This window comes from Pleurodeles waltl, chromosome 1_2 (assembly GCF_031143425.1).
Source record: "Pleurodeles waltl isolate 20211129_DDA chromosome 1_2, aPleWal1.hap1.20221129, whole genome shotgun sequence".
NCBI classification, from domain to species: domain Eukaryota; kingdom Metazoa; phylum Chordata; class Amphibia; order Caudata; family Salamandridae; genus Pleurodeles; species Pleurodeles waltl.
The window spans coordinates 235,874,454-235,881,912 of record NC_090437.1 but is presented as its reverse complement, the minus strand read 5'-3'; positions in this window follow the sequence as shown (position 1 = coordinate 235,881,912).

Genomic DNA, 7,459 nt, shown 5'->3' with positions numbered 1-7,459 from the left:
ACCAATGAAGTGGAATGGGAACTGACTTAGAATTTGGTGGAGGGTGCTCAGATATGTTTGTGCACAAAATTGATGGCTCATCTGCAGTGTCTTGCGAGTTTTATAATGGAACCCTTTTAGCTGTGAACAGACTCCTTGCCAGTCTGAAATAGCTATAAGAGCAGAATGCAATTAAAGCTTGGTTTAGGATTTTGAGTTCACACTTACAAGTAGAAGAATAAGGCTGTGTAATATACAGCTCAGTGTGTGGTGTAGTCATTGGCAGATACCCACAAGGTGAGAGCGCTGCACCACCCAACCTATATGGGGTCAGGTGGACCATCATGTTTTGATGGTGCCCCCACTGGCTCCGCTGTCAGGAACCTTACAGTGATGGCCTGACGAGTTGGGACTATCATTGTGGGTACATAAGACACCGTCTGCACTATTCTGAATTGATAATCTGATGTATTTGTTTTCTGCTCAAGACTGTCAGGGGAACCCTGTTGGTCCTGAATAGAAACAAATACAACTATTCTACGGGAAAAAACACAACTTTGTTGCACATCGCATTTTCACATTATTAAAAAAAGACATATATGTGCTACAAATTGGCAATTTTCTCAGTTCCTTCCCAGGGAGCTAGTGCTTAATTTGTGCTTGTCATTTCCAATATGTTGCAACTGCACTTATTTTTTAAGGCTGGCACTTATTTTTCTGCATCAAGCATTTACTAGGAGCAAAAGACACATATGGGAAAGACGGTGGAAGAAAAAAACTAAAAAGTGTCACAATGGAAGAAAGCAGAAAGCTGCAAGAGTGGAGTTGAAGGGGCAGAGAGTGGCTTTAAATGGATTGACGAGGCCGGTGATGGCTTCAGGGTTATGCTGCCTCAGTATTCCGTGTTTGCACATTTAATTGCAGCACCCGGGTGTTTAAGAGGAGGGCTTTGGGCACTGGCACGACACCTGTAGAATACGCAAAATGTGGGGAAAAACGCAAAATTGTCCTGCATATCTTTTGTGGAAAAAAGTTATGAAGCTCAGGAGTGAACTGCCCCAATATACAAAAAATAGATTAGCATTGGGGGTGAGAATCCTCAATACTTACGGGGTTAAACTACAAGAAGCACAAAGTTAAATATGTCATTTCTTTGTTTCTACTCACATGCTTTAGATCCTTGTGTTGTGCAAAAATGATTTGATATTGCTTAAAGTCATACTGAAAGATGGGAGACATATCACAAATAAGTCATGTGCCTTCCCACCAAAGCAGAATGGATCCATATGCTGTTTACAGCACATGTGCTTGCTCAATAACACAGCATGTTAGAACATTAGTTGCAGACAGCAAAGCACAGAAACACGTATCCATGAATGCCTCTCTGTGATTCCGAAGGATTTCGCACTGTGCTGTCTCTATCTCACGTTCAAATCAATAGGACCAAAATTTACAAGGAACAGGTGCATTGGCTCTGATGCACCAGTTTTCTTGTGTCACACTGGGGCCCCCCTAATGACACCATGGTAGCGCTGTATGTACAATACAGCACACCATGGAGCTCGTTAGCACAGTAGCATCAACATTTGTGACCCTATTGTGGCGTTTTGCTGGACTATCGCCAAAAATGTTGGCACTAAACCAGCAAAGCTGAGGAAGGCCCACTGGATAAAGCACAAGCGCCCTGGGCAGGCGTTAAAAAATGATGCCAAAATGGCGCAGTGGAATCTTGTACATTTTACTGTGCCATTTTTTGGGGCCTCTCTGCGGGGGAACACCCCCTTGCAGACATTATACTTGGCGCAGGTATAATGTGGCACAAACGTTTACATAGTGGCGCAAGGCTAGCATTGGGCCACTTTGTAAACAGGGCGCAGGGTGGTGGATGGATTAGCGCCACAGTAGCATAAAAAAATGATGCTATGATGGCACGAAGGGGCGCAAGGGGCTTGTAAATATGCCCCATAGCATTGCTGAGTTAGCATATGTGCTATAAACAAAGGTTGGAGTATTATGCCCAAGAGATGTATGTTTGCAATTAAGGCATTGCACTGTCTAATGTGCTTACACAACTGGAAAAGGTTAATGCATGAGCTGCAGACAGTGCAGCTCATAAACACGATGCAGTGCGTTCCTCTCCATGCTACTGAGGTGTTTTACCAGGAGTTGTTGCACTAACTTGTAGAGTTTCACAGCACTTTAGATAGTGCATTTTGTTTTTAGATAAGCATGCAGCTCTTCTCTACACCACTGCTCCAGTTTATGATATAGCCCCTAGACTTTTAAAGCAAGGAGCGATCACATCCTTTCTGCACCTGTGTCCATCCACAGATGGTGTTTGGGAGAAATCCCCTGGATAAAAAAAAAATTCAGGGCTTTCAGACTTCATATCACACCATTAAATATGCAGAGTGCGAGCACCACAAACTAAGAAGCCACAGTTTTTAAATGATTAATAATCTTAAAAATAGCAATACGTAGATTTAATTAACATGGACTTGGGACACATTGTCGTTGTGTCGCGTAGGCTCTCATTATTCTAATGAGACTAATGGATTTCGAGCAGCAAGATCGTCCACAGTTTGGGAGACTGAGTCTGACCCACAGTGGATGACACTTGTCGCTCCAAATCCGGGCTTTGCTCCAGCTAACTAGCAGTGCCTCATCTCTCCCAAAAGGTAGAGACGATTGGGCAGCCGAGCGCATGACATATTGGTACTTCTCATGTAAGTCATGGTCACTCAGGTCACAGCTGGTTCTCTCATACACAGTGCGGTCTCATATATAAATGACAATGGAGGTAGTATAAGTTTTAAAGATTGGTTTAATAAAACAACTGCATTTTGGATAGCAAAGCTTGAGCTGCAATAACCAGAACTAGACAACACAACAATATTAACATAGTAATGATGAGAGTGAAGCATAAGAATAATGCTTTCATAGTGCCACTAAAGTCGATGGACTATTCCCGATCTAAACCATATTTCGAGCACAGCATGTTAAGCTCTAATCCTGCCTTTCAGGTTCCCCAGGAGGACATCAACTCTCATACCTGAGCAAAGGCCTGTGATCTGCGTCAGCATCTGCAGCGGAGCATTCAGCATACAGTTGTGGTTCCCTGGCTGGAATCTCCCTCTTGACGTGTACTAGGACTAGAAAGCGTTTTTATAACTAACACAGCAGATGTTCTAAGAAAATGTCCCTACATAAGGATGTGTATTTTCTACGAATGTTGGAGACTAAACTTCTACCACGTTTACCGGCAATGTACCAGACTGTAGCCTTGACTGAAGCACAGGGTGATCAAGAATGCGTTGTTTGGGAACACAGTGCTGAACTAAGCAAAACAGTTTGATAGAAGAAATTAAAACAATACCGTAAACTGGTTATTGTAAAAATAACAGTGCAAAGCTGAATAAAATATATCTAGGTCAAGGTGCACAGCGGCCTAGTGTATTAAACTAGTGTGCATGGAGCTATACTTAAAATGGCTACACAACACCCTCCCCTTATCGGTAAAAAGTGGTTCAAGACAAAACTAAAATATCTCAACATAAGATAGATTTAAAACCTTACTCAATTTTGACAAGTTAAGAGGACACACAAGCATACTACTTGACAATTTAAAAAATGAGCATGCGGCTTAGAACTGAATTCAATGGAAAAAAAAACGTCAATTGAGAGTAGTTCCGAATCAAGCACGAGTCATGGAAAGCAAGAGATCTTCCACTTCGGCAGATGACAAAACCGGAAAGTCTACGCCAAAAACGACCAAGGAGCAGGTGTGTTCCATAGCCCCAGTATCAACCAAGGAGGCATCCTCTCTAGTGCCCATTGATGAGACGATGGCAACTTCCTCCAGGAAGGGTAGCTCTTAATCAGCTTCACGTAGCAAACGTAACCTCAGTGCGCATGTCTGGTAATGAACCCTGAACAAGAACATCAACAGATCAGCATCAATTGCTGGGGGGCGTTGCTGTGAAAGACAAACTTCCAGTGCATGTTCAAAAGAGCACCAAAGGCACAGAAACACGGGCTGCACACAATCCAAAACTGGTCTGAATGACAAAGACCAGTCACACCCCAAATGTTCCAGGAGTGTTGCTCCAAAATGCTGCGTCATACGTTCACGACACAGCTGCGCCAATGGGAGCGCCTTCATTTGTCCTTGTTGCGGCAGGACAGCCATTGCGGAAAAAACAACAGCAAGATGCCGGCTAATAAAGCCAAAGTTATCAGAAATCCCCCCAAAATACTACCGGAAATTGAGTGGATAGCTGAAGGTACCAAATCGAAAATAGAGGAGAAGGTGTGAACAAAACCAATACCAACAGCTTTTAAAAAATGTGCTAACCAGCCATGCTGGATGCATTAAATATACATCCCATGAGTTCACCAAAATGACTCGGAAAATTTGTATTTAACAGGGACTGTATTTCTGCCGACGACCTTTCCACTTGAAGTGCGTAGGTCTCACGTGCAGATGTAAGGGCCTCATGCTTCTGAAACAATAAAGCCTTGAGTCTACTCAACTTGTCAAAATTCACCTTTGAAGTAGCAATATGAGGCCAGATATCAGCTACCTCCCTTAATTTAGTGGGGGGAAACAGCACGTTCCCGCAGCATGTAACATCCTTAGAGACCGAAACTACGTAAACTATTCCGGCCTGCATGCCACAACAGTCTTCACTAATGAGAAGGACGTATGTTCTGTTTGAAAGCACCTGGAACGTTGGTCTAATCATAGGGACTGGAACTCCCTTCAGATAGCAAGCCAAGTTTGCAACTGAGGCGTTACACGCCCCATGCAAGGACAGCTGTTTACAAATCATCGAATGGCTGACTGAAGTCTCGAATTCACTATCGTTAAGAAAGACCTCTTTCATGCCATTGAAGCATTTGTACGAGAAGGGAAGCTCCCCCACCTCATGGATGTAACTATCTCCCAATTTTTCATATCTGCCTACTGGAATGCGTTTTAAACAGGAGGTGAATTTTAGCATTGAAATAGGCAGATGAATAACCCTGTGTATTAACCACTCTGCTGATAGTATTTCTGCCACGGTGAAAGGCAACCTCTCTATTTTCTCTATGTTAAGCATGACATAAGTTAATTCTTTCTTAGCCATTAGTTGTTGTTGCCGCGTTAGATTAAAGGAAAAAAATATTTTCCTGGCACTGATGTGCTCCCATGGTACGCAACCGCCTTCAATGTTTGAAGTGTCTAACCCAACTGCATAACGGACCTGGTCTGACTTTGCCCATGCTATAAAGAAGACATATCAGATTGTATAATGTCTATAGCAGAAGATACAATGTTGTTTATCGTGTATATCCGGTCGGACAAGGTGTTAATCCCATTAACCACAACAGCTAATGCCTTTTTCAAATTTTCTTGATCTATTTGCCTTAACCGGGCTGCAGCATCTTGTTGGGAAAGTTTCCATATTTCATGGTATACTGCATACAAGAAATGCTTCCTATGTGGTATTTTGCGGCCTGACAAGAAATCTTGTAAGTCAGTGGTGTTAGACAAGAGAGTGAGGTGTGCTTTAACTGCATTTAATGAGGATGATTTAAGCCACAGTTGGCGCAATTTTCCTACACTATGGGGTTATTACAACTTTGGAGGAGGTGTTAATCCGTCCCAAATGTGACGGATATACCACCAGACGTATTACGAGTTCCGTAGGATATAATGGACTCGTAATACGGCTGGTGGTATATCCATCACTTTACCATCACTTTTGGGACGGATTAACACCTCTCCCAAAGTTGTAATAACCCCCTATATGTTGTAATTATATCAGCATGTTCTGGTGATATATAGCGAGGGTCCGGCCTATTCGTCCTAAAACTCCCAGAGGAGGTGACAAAACGTTGATGACACCCGTTGGTATCTATGGGCCACAATAACCACCCGCCTGGACGTGTCAGTGAAACATTAAACATACCATTCTGGACCCACTCATTGAGCTCATTTTTGGTTGCATTCATGTACTTTTGCCAGTTGTCAAATTTTGCAGGGGCAGATATACTGGGCATGTTTAATTCCCTGATTGCTGCTAAGCCTAAACAACTTGTTTGTTGCACTGTTTCATTTAAAAAGATCATTTGAACAGGGAAGAGACATGCTCTAAACAATGTTTCCTTTCTCTTGGTCTGCCAATTTTTTGTTCCCCAAACACTTTTGAAATCAATAGATTTGGACCAATATTCATAACCTTCTATTGATAACCGGGAAACAAAGGATTTCAAATATATAAATTTCGTATTGGTCAATAACATATGTATATCCCTAGTAGGAGTTACTTTATAATAATATGACTCAGCATTTTTTTGATGATGCCCAGAAAAATATGCAAACTTTTCAGTATAAGTTTTAGCACTCCCTTGCGGTGGAGTTGGACAATGTTCTCATTGCGTGTAATTAAATATCGTTTTGGGACTACTCGCTCTATGTATGAAGTGGTGCGCATAATAATTATAGCAAAACATATCACCATAATTTTCTTTGAATTGGTAACCATCTTTGTTTTCAAAGACAGTATAATATTGCAATTCTGTCATCATAGAATCAACTGTTTTCACGCCCCAATCATCAGATACAAAGCCTGGATGACTGTATCATTCATTGATAATTTTAACACATGCGGTATTTGAATAATTTCCGTGGGACCATATATATCGAACATTACTTTGTCCCAAACAATCCCATCAGGAATTGGCACTGCGGAAAAGTTCACAAAAGACAAGTCTCTTCGGATCTTATGTGATGAAAAATGTGGTTTCAAAACCTCCTCCACCTGTTCAACCGCCGATCTTTTGGGAAGAAAATGACCATGTATTAACAAGAAATTTTTTATAACAAAACCAATCCAAAGTAGAAAGGCTAAAACAGTCAAAGAAAGCCATACATAGTTCCATGGAAAAATGAAATATGTTTCTTTAAGACAATGTATTAGCTTACGTGCACCTGACAGGTCAGCTGTCGAAGAGGCGAATGAATCTGATAAACCGGAAGTCGGCAAAATAACCAGAGGCAGTTCGTGCAAATGGCGTAGCCGTTGTCAGTGGTGGAGTTGCTGTTTCCTGTGGTGGCACACTGTAGACAGCACCATCCGTCTGGCTCGTAGTCGAGTTGACTTGATCAAATGTTTCTAAATTGTTTGTTGTTAGTGAACTAATGAAAGATCATCATCCACCCTCCCCAAGCTCAGAGAGGTATCAGTGTTGGTATAAACAACTTGTAGCTGAACTTCTTCTCCAGTAGTGAGAGGGATTGGGGAACTACTTGGTTGACTGTGCAGGATCGGCCACATTGTAATTTGACATTGTCAATTGAAACAAAAGATTTTCTTTGGCACCTAGAAACGGTGGTAGAATAACAGTTCTGGTACCGTGTATCCCCAGTACACGGACTGGTGCTCGGTAAGAAGGGCCAAATTATTTTTTCACTGCAACCTTTTCACGTACAAGA